The following is a 16,948-nucleotide window of genomic DNA, read 5'->3' as shown; positions in this document are numbered from 1 at the left end:
CTACACTCTGCACTGTGTGAAGATACTGATACCGGAGCATTTGGACCGTAGTGAGGTTGTTGCCTTCAGTCCAACAGGCGACCCGAGGTAGTCCTACAGGTGTCCGCGGGCCTTGGTGTCTCCTTCTATCATTTCTTTCTGTTTTTATTTATTCAGAGACAGATTTGTGTATTTCTATTCAGACCTTATTTGTAGTATTCTTAGACAGCCTGTGAATTGTGACACCAAATTCTGGGTAGAGTTGTATTTAGACTTCCGCAGTGTGTATTAAGTTAAATTATCAGATTTTGTCTTTCGCTTTGTTATTGATATTGTTATTTCCGTCGTTTGATATGTTGCTTTGATATTTATAAGGACTTAAAGACTGAAAAAAGTTAGAAATTAGAATAATTTGGCTTGCCTAGCTTTCACCAGTAGGTGCCATCACGACTCCCGAAGGTGGGAAATTCCGGTCGTGATAGGCGGCTCAATAAGTTTGGCGGCCTAAAGCCAAACTTTAATGTGAGGCCCTTTTAAAAATAATCATATATATTTTTAGTTGAAGTAATTTTTTTCTAGATTTTTTAGAATAAATTTACTTAAATTTTTTCGCATAAACCATTTAATCTCTCATGTGAGTATTGATCTTAAGTAATAGAACCTGATTCAAGAAGTTGATAACTTTATACTAAAGAATTTTTTGATGTTTCAATATACTTATTCCAATGATAAAAATATGAGGAAAAAAATAAAGTTTAAAAGTATATTACATATTTTCTAATGATTAATGTAATCCTTTTTTTTTATATAAAATATTTTACTTTTCTACTTTGATATACTTAATATTTTCTTAGAAAAATTTGGGGCACCACGAGAAGAGTTGTGTGGGGGGGGGGGTGGATAGCATATTCCTTCTTTAACCGTAAGTATTCGATTTCAGTATTTGGAATGAAAAAGATCCCTTCTAAGGAACAATTTTCACTTTAATGGACTTTACATGGTACAAATCTGAATTAATCAATGCCCCAAATTAAATACCGAACATCAAATTAAAATTAAAAAACAAAAATTTGGGCCTCCAAAATTTTGGGGCCTAAAGCCACCGCTTTAGTGGTTTTACCCTCTGGCCGCCCCTGTACAGGTGACAGTAAGATACGTACTTCGGATACTTATCTACATGTGATTCTGTATATACTACTTCGTATATCCGACTCTTTCTTGCACGGGAAAAATTGCATACTTAACTTAATATCAGTATATCTTTTTAATTTGCTTTTCAAGTAATAAAGGATGTTTTATGTCGTTTTTAATTAAAGTGCCATGACTATGGCATCAAACAATAGAAATACAAAAGAAAGAAAGTTGATAAAGAAATACCATATGGTTGTTGGCTTTCATTTTCTCTCATCATTTTTCCACTATGCAATATTGTTGTTAAGTAATGAAAGAAGAGGAACCTTTGATCAACTTAATTGGATCAGTGGTTTGACAATTTTTTACCACCGCAAAGACAATCTTATACATATTGTTAGTTTACAAGACTATGTTTATTAAATCAGGTGAGAGTTGAGCGTTACCAACTTTACTGTTCCAAAATTATTCCAATTTGAAGTTCCTTATTTTTCTCTCCTCTTTCGAGTAGTTTCTACTTAATCAATTAATTGTTATTATTTTGCCTGTATTTGTAAATAACGATTCTGAAAATTAGAACGTTAGCTTATAAACATAAATATAAATAAAACAGAAATTAATTCGAGCCCACTGAATTCACATTGTTTCCTTAAGGAATTTAATCGCCTCCTAGTACCCAAGGTTATGGATTATTTCCTCCCAGGATAGAACAAATTACACACTGGTGTAGCGGTACTTCAAACCCCAGTGTTTCAGCGAATACAAAGTTCGGCAGCAAATCACACTTACGGATGCTTTGTTTGTAGTTTAAAACAATGCAGAACAAGGGAGGAAAACTCAGAAGTCGAATGGAAATTCTGAGAGGAAGGAATGCAAATTATAGCCAACGTTGAGTTTCCGGTGAAGAGAAGATAATATCTCTCAATTCTGTTTTTGGTGTGTCTTTTCTCCAACTGCTGTTGTTCATATTTATAGCAGTCAGTTGTGAGACCCGTCCCCTCTCCATGGTGGAGCATGCACTAGCTCGTTATGGAGCAAACCATGGTGGAGCATGCACTAGCTTGTTATGGAGCAAGCACTTAGCCATGGTGGGAGGAGCACTAGGCGGCTGCTATTGCAACTGGTGGTACAATACACAGATTGGAACATATCCATTACAAACACGGATAATATTACGTTAATATCTACTATTAACAAATAAATTTGGTCCAAAAAATTAATCAATCAATCGATCATTTGACCAAATCCGAATCCGAATCTGAATCCGAAGACGAAGCCGAAGCCGAGCGAACGAGCGACGACGACGGCGCGAGGCTTGCCTTCTTCTTAACTCTTTAAGAGCTACATGAAGTGAATTTGTATATAAACCCACCAAACTCCTTTTCCTCTACATATGAGGGACAATGTCTCATTAAAAGGAGAGGGAAACTTAAAATTTTACTCAAAATTTTCATTTCCCTCCATTTCCCATTTACCCTTTTTTAATACCTTTCTATATTAAAAAGAAACTCAACAATCCCCCACATGAATGGGGAATGGCTATATAACGGAAGTATGCATGAAAAACTTGTGTGATTTGCAAGCAAGGATTAATTACATCTGGATAAGTAGGTTTCCCTTTGAACTTTTCGGAGTGAACTTATGTCGGATATACTCGGTCAATCGGTAGATTTGATATCTTTGAACCGTCGAACTTTAGTGTATACCTAGACAACCATAAGTCACACAATCAATCCCTTAACCGTCTTTGGTTCTCATTGTTGTGTTCGTTTCAGCTATGAACACTGCCTGGTTTCATAAGTGCGTGGAGAATTGGCCTTGCAAAATTCTCCTTAAAGCGGCTAACACTTCACACTTACATAAGTGATTCCTAAACTTGTCATCCCGTAGATACACTATTTGATATACCTTGTATCAAATTTATAAATCATTAAAAAGCCTTAATGCTTTATCCTTGGTACTGAACATTGTCTCATCACGAGAATGAACTAAAATTTTTGTTGACAATGTTGAACCGTCATTAATGACTTTGTTTGATCTCCTTGAACCTAGATCTTGGGATCTCCAGTCTTCTAGGTTGAGTTACCGCCACAATGACTTGTTCTCGGCCATAGTCCCATTCCCCTCGATGATTTCTCAACTACCTCTCTAGTTAGGCCTTTTGTAAGTGGATCCGACACATTATCAGTTGACCTTACATAGTCAATCGTGATAATTCCTCTAGAGAGTAGTTGCCTAACGGTTTTATGTCTTTGTCGTATATGACGAGATTTACCGCTATACATAACGCTCCCAGCCCTTCCAATTGTTGCTTGACTATCACAATGTATGCATATTGGTGCCAACGGTTTGGGCCAAAATGGAATGTCTTCCAAGAAATTCCGGATCCATTCAGCTTCTTCACCGGCTTTATCTAAGGCTATGAACTCTGCCTCTATTGTAGAGCGGGCAATATATGTTTGTTTGGACGACTTCCAAGATACCGCTCCACCACCAATAGTGAATACATATCCACTTGTGGACTTCGAATCAATTGAACCTGTGATCCAATTTGCATCACAATATCCTTCAATCACCGCAGGATATTTACTGTAGTGCAAATCAAAGTTTTGGGTATGTTCTAAATATCCCAAAACTCGTTTCATTGCCATCCAGTGAGATTGACCTGGATTGCTCGTGTATCGACTCAGTTTACTTATAGCACAAGCTATATCTGGTCGTGTACAATTCATGATGTACATTAAGCATCCCAACACACGAGCATAATCCAATTGTGATATGCTTTGGCCTTTGTTCTTTGCTAATGCAAGATTCACGTCAATTGGAGTCTTTGCAACTTTAAAGCCTAAGTGCTTGAATTTTTCAAGTACTGTCTTAATATAATGAGATTGTGACAATGCCAGACCTTGAGGAGTCTTTTGGATCTTAATTCCCAGAATTAAATCTGCAACTCCCAAGTCCTTCATATCAAACTTGCTAGTTAGCATACGCTTAGTCGCATTTATGTTGGCCATGTCATTACTCATTATCAACATATCATCCAAATATAGGCAAACAATGACTATGTGATTTGGAACATTTTTAATGCACACACATTTATCACATTCATTCATCTTAAAATCATTTGACAACATTGTTTGGTCAAATTTCGCATGCCATTGTTTGGGTGCTTGTTTTAGTTCGTATAGGGACTTAACAAGTCTACATACCTTCTTTTCTTTACTTGGAACTACAAACCCTTCAAGTTGTTCCATGTATATTTCTTTCTCCAAATCTCCATTTAAGAAGGCTGTCTTTACGTCCATTTGATGAATTTCAAGAGCATAAACTGTAGCTAAAGCTACTAGCATTCGTATGGACATAATTCTCATCACTAGAGAATATGTATCAAAGTAGTCAATACCTTCTCGTTGTCTATACCCTTTGACAACAAGTCTTGCTTTAAATTTATCAATAGTGCCATCATATTTCATTTTTCTTTTAAAAATCCATTTACACCCCAAAGGTTTATTTCCAGGAGGAAGATCAACCAATTCCCATGTATGGTTGTTCAATATGGATTCTATTTCACTATTGACTTCCTCTTTCCAGAACAATGATTCCGAAGAAGACATAGCTTCTTTAAATGTTCGAGGCTCATTTTCTAATAAGAAAGTCACAAAATTTGGTCCAAACGAAGTAGACGTTCTTTGACGTTTACTACGTCTTGGATCCTCCTGATAAAATGTACTTTCTTTTGCTTCTTCCCGAGGTCGTTTATATCATTCACCAAACAACTCACATTCCTTTTTATACGGATATATATTTTCAAAGAACTCAACATTATCTGATTCTATAACTGTATTATTATGAATGTCAGAATTTTCTGATTTATGAACCAGAAATCGATATGCTTTACTATTGGTCGCATATCCTATGAAAACACAATCAATTGTTTTCGGTCCTATTTTTACCGTTTTGGGTTTAAGAACTTGTACTTTTGCCAAACACCCCCACACTTTAAAATAATTCAAGTTGGGCTTCCTTCCTTTCCATTTTTCATATGGAATGGATTGTGTTTTACTATGGGGTACTCGATTTAGTATTCGGCTAGCCGTAAGAACAACTTCCCCCCACAAGTTCTATGACAATCCATAACTTATCAACAATGCGTTCATCATCTCCTTTAATGAACGATTCTTTCTTTCTGCAATCCCATTGGATTGGGACGTGTAAGGGGCTGTTGTTTGATGAATAATTCCATATTCTAAACATATTTTTTCAAAAGGAGATTCATATTCACCACCCCTATCACTTCTTATCATTTTGATTTTCTTGTTAAGTTGCGTTTTAACTTCATTTTTGTATTGCTTTAATCCGTCTATTGCTTCATCTTTACTATTAAGTAAGTAAACATATCAATATCGAGTACTGTCATCAATAAAAGTTATGAAATACTTCTTTCCACCGCGAGATGTTATTGACTTCATATCACAAATGTCTGTGTGAATTAAGTCTAAAGGATTTGAATTCCTTTTTACTGACTTATAAGGATGTTTAACATACTTATATTCCACACATATTTGAAATTTTGATTTGTCGCATTCAAACTTAGGCAATATTTCCAAGTTAATCCTTTTTCGCAAGGTTTTATAATTGACATGACCCAAACGTACATGCCATAAATCATTTGACTCAATTAAGTAAGAAGAAGTTGAAGACTTATTATTATTGTCAACAACTATTACATTGAGCTTGAAAAGGCCCTCGGTGAGGTAACCTTTTCCTACAAACATTTCATTCTTACTTATTACAACCTTGCCGGATACAAAAACGCACTTGAAACCGTGCTTTACAAGAAGTCCAGTAGAGACTAAATTCTTCCTAATTTCGGGAACATGAAGGACGTTGTTCAAAGTCATAACCTTGCCAGAAGTCATCTTGAGAAATATCTTCTCATATCCTTCAATTTTTGTTGTAGCAGCATTTCCCATAGAAAGCATCTCTTCGGGTCCAGCAGAAGCATAGGTAGAAAGTTCTTCCCTCATAGCACAAACATGGCGAGTGGCTCCAGAATCAATCCACCACTCCTTAGGATTTCCTACCAAGTTGCATTCAGAAAGCATGGCACACAAGTCATCGACATCATCATGTTTTTCTACTATGTTTGCTTGACCCCTTTTCTTGTCTTTCTTCCGAGCACGATACTCCGTAGATTTGTGTCTGGTTTTCCCACAGTTGTAGCAGTTTCCATTGAACCGCTTCTTGCTTGGATTGTATTTCGGACCAGAAGTCTTCTTTCTCTTTTTTTTATCTTCAACAATATTTGCTCCCATTATTGTTGAATTTCCATGGCCTCTCCTTTTAGCAGCTTTATTGTCCTCTTCGATTCTCAATCGAATAATGAGATCTTCAAGGGACATTTTCTTTCGTTTGTGTTTCAAATAATTTTTGAAGTCCTTCCACAATGGAGGCAACTTCTCAATTATTGCTTCTACTTGGAATGCTTCATTGATGACAAGACCTTCAATGAAAATTTCGTTAGTAAAATTACTAAAAATTTTACTTTCAACATCAGTATTCTTTTGAAATATACCTTCAGCAAGTAGATCATGAATAATTACTTGCAATTTCTGGACTTGGGTAATAACAGACTTGCTATCTAGCATTTTGTAGTCCAAAAATTTTGCAGCGACGAATTTCTTCATCCCGGCATCTTCAGTTTTGTATTTCTTTTCAAGCGCATTCCACAATTCTTTTGATGTCTCCACACCACTGTATACATTATACAGATTATCATCCAGTCCGCTAAAAATATAATTCTTGCATAAAAAATCAGAATGCTTCCACGCCTCAATCACGAGAAAGCTTTCATTCTCTGGAGTTTCATCTGGCAGATCAGGAACATCTTCCTTAATGAACTTCTGTAGACATAACGTAGTCAGGTAGAAGAACATCTTCTGCTTCCAGCACTTGAAATCAATCCTGGAAAATTTTATGGGTTTTTCTGCCTGTGCTAAAGCTGGTGTTCGGCTTGTCGATGCGTTGGCAGTCACCATCAGAACAGCTTGATTTCCGTTGTCATTCGCCATTTTTTCTGGAAAAAAATGACACAAACAAACGTTTAAAACTGGAGTAAAAAATCACGTAGATTTTAATCTCCAACAAAATGCCACGAAGTCTTTAAAACTGGAGTAAAAATCACGTTGATTTTAATCTCCAACAAACCGCTACGAAGGCTTTACTCTCCAAACGGGAGTACAGAAAAACCACAAAGGTTATAAATTCCAGAATAATAAAAGTAACACAAATACAGAAATTAAAATTATTAAATTCCTTAAGCTTGTTATTCAAACCCCAGTGTTTCAGCGAATACAAAGTTTGGCAGCAAATCACACTTACGGATGCTTTGTTTGTATTTTAAAACAATGCAGAACAAGGGAGGAAAACTCAGAAGTCGAATGGAAATTTTGAGAGGAAGGAATGCAAATTATAGCCAACGTTGAGTTTTCGGTGAAGAGAAGATCAATAGCTCTCAATTCTGTTTTTGGTATGTCTTTTCTCCAACTGCTGTTGTTCATATTTATAGCAGTCAGTTGTGAGACACGTCCCCTCTCCATGGTGGAGCATGCACTAGCTCGTTATGGAGCAAGCCATGGTGGAGCATGCACTAGCTTGTTATGGAGCAAGCACTTAGCCATGGTGGGAGGAGCACTAGACGGCTGCTATTGCAACTAGGGGTACAATACACGGATTGGAACATATCTGTTACAAACACGGATAATATTACGTTAATATCTACTATTAACAATAAATTTGGTCCAAAAAATTAATTAATCAATCAATCGATCATTTGACCAAATCTAAATCCGAAGCCGTAGCCGTAGCCGAAGCCGAGCTGAGCGACCGAGCGACGACGACGGCGCGAGGATTGCCTTCTTCTTAACTGTTTAAGAGCTACATGAAGTGAATTTGTATATAAATCCACCAAACTCCTTTTCCTCTACCAATGAGGGACAACGTCTCATTAAAAGGAGAGGGAAACTTAAAATTTCACTCAAAATTTTCATTTCCCTCTATTTCCCATTCACCCTCTTTTTAATACCTTTCTATATTAAAAAGAAACTCAACAATCCCCCACATGAATGGGGAATGGCTATATCACGGAAGTATGCATGAAAAACTTGTGTGATTTGCAAGCAAGGATTAATTGCATCTGGATAAGTAGGTTTCCCTTTGAACTTTCCGTAGTGAACTTATGTCGGATATACTCGGTCAATCGGTAGATTTGATATCTTTGAACCGTCGAACTTTAGTGTATACCTAGACAACCATAAGTCACACAATCAATCCCTTAACCGTCTTTGGTTCTCATTGTTGTGTTCGTTTCAGCCATGAACACTGCCTGGTTTCATAAGTGCGTAGAGAATTGGCCTTGCAAAATTCTCCTTGAAGCGGCTAACACTTCACACTTACATAGGTGATTCCTAAACGTGTCATCCCGTAGATACACTATTTGATATACCCTGTATCAAATTTAGAAATCATTAAAAAGCCTTAATGCTTTATCCTTGGTACTGAACATTGTCTCATCACGAGAATGGACTAAAATATTTGTTGACAATGTTGAACCGTCATTAATGACTTTGTTTGATCTCCTTGAACCTAGATCTTGGGATCTCCAGTCTTCTAGGTTGAGTTACCGCCACAATGACTTGTTCTCGGCCATAGTCTCATTCCCCTCGATGATTTCTCAACTACCTCTCTAGTTAGGCCTTTTGTAAGTGGATCCGACATATTATCAGTTGACCTTACATAATCAATCGTGATAATTCCTCTAGAGAGTAGTTGCCTAACGGTTTTATGTCTTCGTCGTATATGACGAGATTTATCGTTATACATAACGCTCCCAGCCCTTCCAATTGCTGCTTGGCTATCACAATGTATGCATATTGGTGCCAACGGTTTGGGCCAAAATGGAATGTCTTCCAAGAAATACCGGAGCCATTCAGCTTCTTCACCGGCTTTATCTAAGGCTATGAACTCAGCCTCCATTGTAGAGCGGGTAATACATGTTTGTTTGGACGACTTCCAAGATACCGCTCCTCCACCAATAGTGAATACATATCCACTTGTGGACTTTGAATCAGTTGAACCGGTGATCCAATTTGCATCACAATATCCTTCAATCACCGCAGGATATTTACTGTAGTGCAAATCAAAGTTTTGGGTATGTTCTAAATATCCCAAAACTCGTTTCATTGCCATCCAGTGAGATTGACCTGGATTGCTCGTGTATCGACTCAGTTTACTTATAGCACAAGCTATATCTGGTCGTGTACAATTCATGATGTACATTAAGCATCCCAACACATGAGCATAATCCAATTGTGATATGCTTTGGCCTTTGTTCTTTGCTAATGCAAGATTCACGTCAATTGGAGTCTTTGCAACTTTAAAGCCTAAGTGCTTGAATTTTTCAAGTACTGTCTTAATATAATGAGATTGTGACAATGCCAGACCTTGAGGAGTCTTTTGGTTCTTAATTCCCAGAATTAAATCTGCAACTCCCAAGTCCTCCATATCAAACTTGCTAGTTAGCATACGCTTAGTCGCATTTATGTTGGCAATGTCATTACTCATTATCAGCATATCATCCACATATAGGCAAACAATGACTATGTGATTTGGAACATTTTTAATGTACACACATTTATCACATTCATTTATCTTAAAACCATTTGACAACATTGTTTGGTCAAATTTCGCATGCCATTGTTTGGGTGCTTGTTTTAGTCCGTAGAGGGACTTAACAAGTCTACATACCTTCTTTACTTTACTTGGAACTACAAACCCTTGAGGTTATTCCATGTAAATTTCTTCCTCCAAATCTCCATTTAAGACGGCTGTTTTTACGTCCATTTGATGAATTTCAAGACTATAAACTGCAGCTAAAGCTACTAGCATCCGTATGGACGTAATTCTCGTCACTGGAGAATATGTATCAAAGTAGTCAACACCTTCTCTTGTCTATACCCTTTGACAACAAGTCTTTCTTTAAATTTATCAATAGTGCCATCATCTTTCATTTTTCTTTTAAAAATCCATTTACACCCCAAAGGTTTATTTCCAGGAGGAAGATCAACCAATTCTCATGTATAGTTGTTCAATATGGATTATATTTCACTATTGATTGCCTCTTTCCAGAACAATGATTACGAAGAAGACATAGCTTCTTTAAATGTTCGAGGCTCATTTTCAAATAAGAAAGTCACAAAATCTGCTCCAAACAAAGTAGATGTTCTTTGACGTTTACTACGTCTTGGATCCTCCTGATAAAATGTACTTTCTTTTGTTTCTTCCCTAGGTCATTTAGATCCTTTACCAAACAACTCACATTCTTTTTTATACAGATATATATTTTCAAAGAGCTCACCATTATCTGATTCTATAACCGTATTATTATGAATGTCAGGATTTTCTGATTTATGAACCAGAAATCGATATGCTTTATTATTGGTCGCATATCCTATGAAAACACAATCAACTGTTTTCGGTCCTATTTTTACCGTTTTGGGTTTAGGAACTTGTACCTTTGCCAAACACCTCCACACTTAAAAATAATTCAAGTTGGCCTTCCTTCCTTTCCATTTTTCATATGGAATGGATTGTATTTTGCTATGGGGTACTCGATTTAGTATTCGGCTAGCCGTAAGAACAGCTTCCCCCCACAAGTTCTGTGGCAATCTAGAACTTATCAACAATGCGTTCATCATCTCCTTTAATGAACGATTCTTTCTTTCCGCAATCCCATTGGATTAGGGCATGTAAGGGGCTGTTGTTTGATGAATAATTCCATATTCTAAACATATTTTTTTCAAAAGGAGATTCATATTCACCACCCCTATCACTTCTTATCATTTTGATTTTCTTGTTAAGTTGCGTTTCAACTTCATTTTTGTATTGCTTGAATGCGTCTATTGCTTCATCTTTACTATTAAGTAAGTAAACATAGCAATATCGAGTACTGTCGTCAATAAAAGTTATGAATACTTCTTTCCACCGCGAGATGGTATTGACTTCATATCACAAATGTCTGTGTGAATTAAGTCTAAAGGATTTGAATTCCTTTCTACCGACTTATAAGGATGTTTAACATACTTAGATTCCACACATATTTGACATTTTGATTTTTCGCATTCAAACTTAGGAAATATTTCCAAGTTAATCATTTTTCGCAAGGTTTTATAATTGACATGACCCAAACGTACATGCCATAAATCATTTGACTCAAGTAAGTAAGAAGAAGCTGAAATCTTATTATTATTGTCAACAACTATTACATTGAGCTTGAAAAGGCCCTCGGTGAGGTAACCTTTTCCTACAAATATTTCATTCTTACTTATTACAACCTTGTCGGATACAAAAACGCACTTGAAACCGTGCTTTACAAGAAGTCCAGTAGAGACTAAATTCTTCCTAATTTCGGGAACATGAAGGACGTTGTTCAAAGTCATGACCTTGCCAGAAGTCATCTTGAGAAATATCTTTCCATATCTTTCAATTTTTGCTGTAGCAGCATTTCCCATAGAAAGCGTCTCTTCGGTTCCAGTAGAAGCATAAGTAGAAAGTGCTTCCCTCACAGCACAAACATGGCGAGTGGCTCCAGAATCAATCCACCGCTCCTTAGGATTTCCTACCAAGTTGCATTCAGAAAGCATGGCACACAAGTCATCGACATCATCATGTTTTTCTACTATGTTTGCTTGACCCCTTTTCTTGTCTTTCTTCCGAGCACGATACTCCGTAGATTTGTGTCTGGTTTTCCCACAGTTGTAGCAGTTTCCATTGAACCGCTTCTTGCTTGGATTGTATTTCGGACCAGAAGTCTTCTTTCTCTTTTTTTTATCTTCAACAATATTTGCTCCCATTATTGTTGAATTTCCATGGCCTCTCCTTTCAGCAGCTTTATTGTCCTCTTCGATTATCAATCGAATAATGAGATCTTCAAGGGACATTTTCTTTCGTTTGTGTTTCAAATAATTTTTGAAGTCCTTCCACAATGGAGGCAACTTCTCAATTATTGCTTCTACTTGGAATGCTTCATTGATGACAAGACCTTCAATGAAAATTTCGTTAGTAAAATTACTAAAAATTTTACTTTCAACATCAGTATTCTTTTGAAATATACCTTCAGCAAGTAGATCATGAATAATTACTTGCAGTTCCTGTACTTGGGTAATAACAGACTTGCTATCTACCATTTTGTAGTCCAAAAATTTTGCAGCGATGAATTTCGTCATCCTGGCATCTTCAGTTTTGTATTTTTTTTCAAGCACATTCCACAATTCTTTTGATGTCTCCACGCCACTGTATACATTAAACAGATTATCATCCAGTCCGCTAAGAATATAATTCTTGCACAAAAAATCAGAATGCTTCCACGCCTCAATCACGAGAAAGATTTCATTCTCTAGAGTTTCATCTGGCAGATCAGGAACATCTTCCTTAATGAACTTCTGTAGACATAACGTAGTCAGGTAGAAGAACATCTTCTGCTTCCAGCACTTGAAATCAATCCCGGAAAATTTTCTGGGTTTTTTTGCCGGTGCTAAAGCCGGTGTTCGGCTTGTCGATACGTTGGCAGTCACCATCGGAACAGCTTGATTTCCGTTGTCATTTGCCATTTTTTCTGGAAAAAAAATGACACAAACAAACTTTTAAAACTGGAGTAAAAAATCACGTAGATTTTAATCTCCAACAAAACGCCACGAAGGCTTTAAAACTGGAGTAAAAATCACGTAGATTTTAATCTCCAACAAACCGCCACGAAGGCTTTACTCTCCAAACGGGAGTACACAAAAACCACAAAGGTTATAAATTCCAGAATAATAAAAGTAACACAAATACATAAATTAAAATTATTAAATTCCTTAAGCTTGTTATTCAAACCCCAGTGTTTTAGCGAATACAAAGTTTGACAGCAAATCACACTTACGGATGCTTTGTTTGTATTTTAAAACAATGCAGAACAAGGGAGGAAAACTCAAAAGTCGAATGGAAATTCTGAGAGGAAGGAATGCAAATTATAGCCAACGTTGAGTTTTCGGTGAAGAGAAGATCAATAGCTCTCAATTCTGTTTTTGGTGTGTCTTTTCTCCAACTGTTGCTGTTCATATTTATAGCAGTCAGTTGTGAGACTCGTCCCCTCTCCATGGTGAAGCATGCACTAGCTCGTTATGGATCAAGCCATGGTGGAGCATGCACTAGCTTGTTATGGAGCAAGCACTTAGCCATGGTGGGAGGAGCACCAGGCGGCTGCTATTGCAACTGGTGGTACAATACACGAATTGGAACATATCTGTTACAAACATGGATAATATTACGTTAATATCTACTATTAACAAATAAATTTGGTCCAAAAAATTAATCAATCAATCGATCATTTGACCAAATCCAAATCTGAAGCCGAAGCCGAAGCCGAAGCCGTAGCTGTAGCCGTAGCCGAAGTCGAGTCGAGCGAGCGAGCGACGACGCCGGCGCAAGGCTTGCCTTCTTCTTAACTCTTTAAGAGCTACATGAAGTGAATTTGTATATAAACCAACCAAACTCCTTTTCCTCTACCAATGAGGGATAATGTCTCATTAAAAGGAGATGGAAACTTAAAAGTTTACTCAAAATTTTCATTTCTCTCCATTTCCCATTCACCCTCTTTTTAATACCTTTCTATATTAAAAAGAAACTCAACAATCCCCCCACATGAATGGGGAATGGCTATATCACGGAAGTATGCACGAAAAACTTGTGTGATTTGCAAGCAAGGATTAATTGCATCTGGATAAGTAGGTTTCCCTTTGAACTTTCCGTAGTGAACTTATGTCGGATATACTCGGTCAATCGGTAGATTTGATATTTTTGAACCGTCGAACTTTAGTGTATACCTAGACAACCATAAGTCACACAATCAATCCCTTAGCCGTCTTTGGTTCTCATTGTTGTGTTCGTTTCAGCCATGAACACTGCCTGGTTTCATAAGTGCGTAGAGAATTGGCCTTGCAAAATTCTCCTTGAAGTGGCTAACACTTCACACTCACATAGGTGATTCCTAAACGTGTCATCACGTAGATACACTATTTGATATACCCTATATCAAATTTAGAAATCATTAAAAAGCCTTAATGCTTTATCCTTGGTACTGAACATTGTCTCATCACGAGAATGGACTAAAATATTTGTTGACAATGTTGAACCGTCATTAATGACTTTGTTTGATCTCCTTGAACCTAGATCTTGGGATCTCCAGTCTTCTAGGTTGAGTTACCGCCACAATGACTTGTTCTCGGCCATAGTCCCATTCCCCTCGATGATTTCTCAACTACCTCTCTAGTTAGGCCTTTTGTAAGTGGATCCGACACATTATCAGTTGACCTTACATAGTCAATCGTGATAATTCCTCTAGAGAGTAGTTGCCTAACGGTTTTATGTCTTCGTCGTATATGACGAGATTTACCGTTATACATAATGCTCCCAGCCCTTCCAATTGCTGCTTGGCTATCACAATGTATGCATATTGGTGCCAATGGTTTGGGCCAAACACATGTTCACAATTTTTGCACTTACAGCTTCTTCACCGGCTTTATCTAAGGCTATGAACTCAGCCTCCATTATAGAGAGGGCAATACATGTTTGTTTGGACGACTTCCAAGATACCGCTCCTCCACCAATAGTGAATACATATCCACTTGTGGACTTCGAATCAGTTGAACCGGTGATCCAATTTGCATCACAATATCCTTCACTCACCGCAGTATATTTACTGTAGTGCAAATCAAAGTTGTGGGTATGTTCTATATATCCCAAAACTCGTTTCATTGCCACCTAGTGATATTGACCTGGATTGCTCGTGTATCGACTCAGTTTACTTATAACACAAGCTATTTCTGGTCGTGTACAATTCATGATGTACATTAAGCATCCCAACACACGAGCATAATCCAATTGTGATATGCTTTGGCCTTTGTTCTTTGCTAATGCAAGATTCACGTCAATTGGAGTCTTTGCAACTTTAAAGCCTAAGTGCTTGAATTTTTCAAGTACTGTCTTAATATAGTGAGATTGTGACAATGCCAGACCTTGAGGAGTCTTTTGGATCTTAATCCCCAGAATTAAATCTGCAACTCCCAAGTCCTCCATATCAAACTTGCTAGTTAACATACGCTTAGTTGCCTTTATGTTGGCAATGTCATTACTCATTATCAACATATCATCCACATATAGACAAACAATGACTATGTGATTTGGAACATTTTTAATGTACACATATTTATCACATTCATTTATCTTAAAACCATTTGACAACATATTTTGGTCAAATTTCGCATGCCATTGTTTGGGTGCTTGTTTTAGTCCGTAGAGGGACTTAACAAGTCTACATACCTTCTTTTCTTTACTTGAAACTACAAACCCTTCAGGTTGTTCCATGTAAATTTCTTCCTCCAAATCTCTATTTAAGAAGGCTGTCTTTACATCCATTTGATGAATTTCATGACCATAAATTGCAGCTAATGCTACTAGCATTCGTATGCACGTAATTCTCGTCACTGGAGAATATGTATCAAAGTAGTCAAGACCTTCTCGTTGTCTATACCCTTTGACAACAAGTCTTGCTTTAAATTTATCAATAGTGCCATCATCTTTCATTTTTCTTTTAAAAATCCATTTACACCCCAAAGGTTTATTTCCAGGAGGAAGATCAACCAATTCTCATGTATGGTTGTTCAATATGGATTCTATTTCACTATTGACTGCCTCTTTCCAGAACAATGATTCCGAAGAAGACATAGCTTCTTTATATATTCGAGGCACATTTTCCAATAAGAAAGTCACAAAATCTGGTCAAAACGAAGTAGACGTTCTTTGACGTTTACTACGTCTTGGATCCTCCTGATAAAATGTACTTTCTTTTGTTTCTTCCCGAGGTCGTTTAGATCCTTCACCAAACAACTCACATTCCTTTTTATACGGATATATATTTTCAAAGAACTCAGCATTATCTGATTCTATAACCGTATTATTATGAATGTCAGGATTTTCTGATTTATGAACCAGAAATCGATATGCTTTACTATTGGTCGCATATCCTATGAAAACACAATCAACTGTTTTCGGTCCTATTTTTACCCTTTTGGGTTTAGGAACTTGTACTTTTGCCAAACACCCCCACACTTTAAAATAATTCAAGTTGGGCTTCCTTCCTTTCCATTTTTCATATGGAATGGATTGTGTTTTGCTATGGGGTACTCGATTTAGTATTCGGCTAGCCGTAAGAACAGCTTCCCCCCACAAGTTCTGTGGCAATCCAGAACTTATCAACAATGCGTTCATCATCTCCTTTAATGAACGATTCTTTCTTTCCGCAATCCCATTGGATTGGGGCGTGTAAGGGGCTGTTGTTTGATGAATAATTCCATATTCTAAACATATTTTTTTCAAAAGGAGATTCATATTCACCACCCCTATCACTTCTTATCATTTTGATTTTCTTGTTAAGTTGCGTTTCAACTTCATTTTTGTATTGCTTGAATGCGTCTATTGCTTCATCTTTACTATTAAGTAAGTAAACATAGCAATATCGAGTACTGTCGTCAATAAAAGTTATGAATACTTCTTTCCACCGCGAGATGGTATTGACTTCATATCACAAATGTCTGTGTGAATTAAGTCTAAAGGATTTGAATTCCTTTCTACCGACTTATAAGGATGTTTAACATACTTAGATTCCACACATATTTGACATTTTGATTTTTCGCATTCAAACTTAGGAAATATTTCCAAGTTAATCATTTTTCGCAAGGTTTTA

Source organism: Nicotiana tabacum, chromosome 16 (genome assembly GCF_000715075.1).
Source record: "Nicotiana tabacum cultivar K326 chromosome 16, ASM71507v2, whole genome shotgun sequence".
Classification (NCBI taxonomy): Eukaryota; Viridiplantae; Streptophyta; class Magnoliopsida; order Solanales; family Solanaceae; genus Nicotiana; species Nicotiana tabacum.
This window is presented reverse-complemented; position numbering follows the sequence as displayed.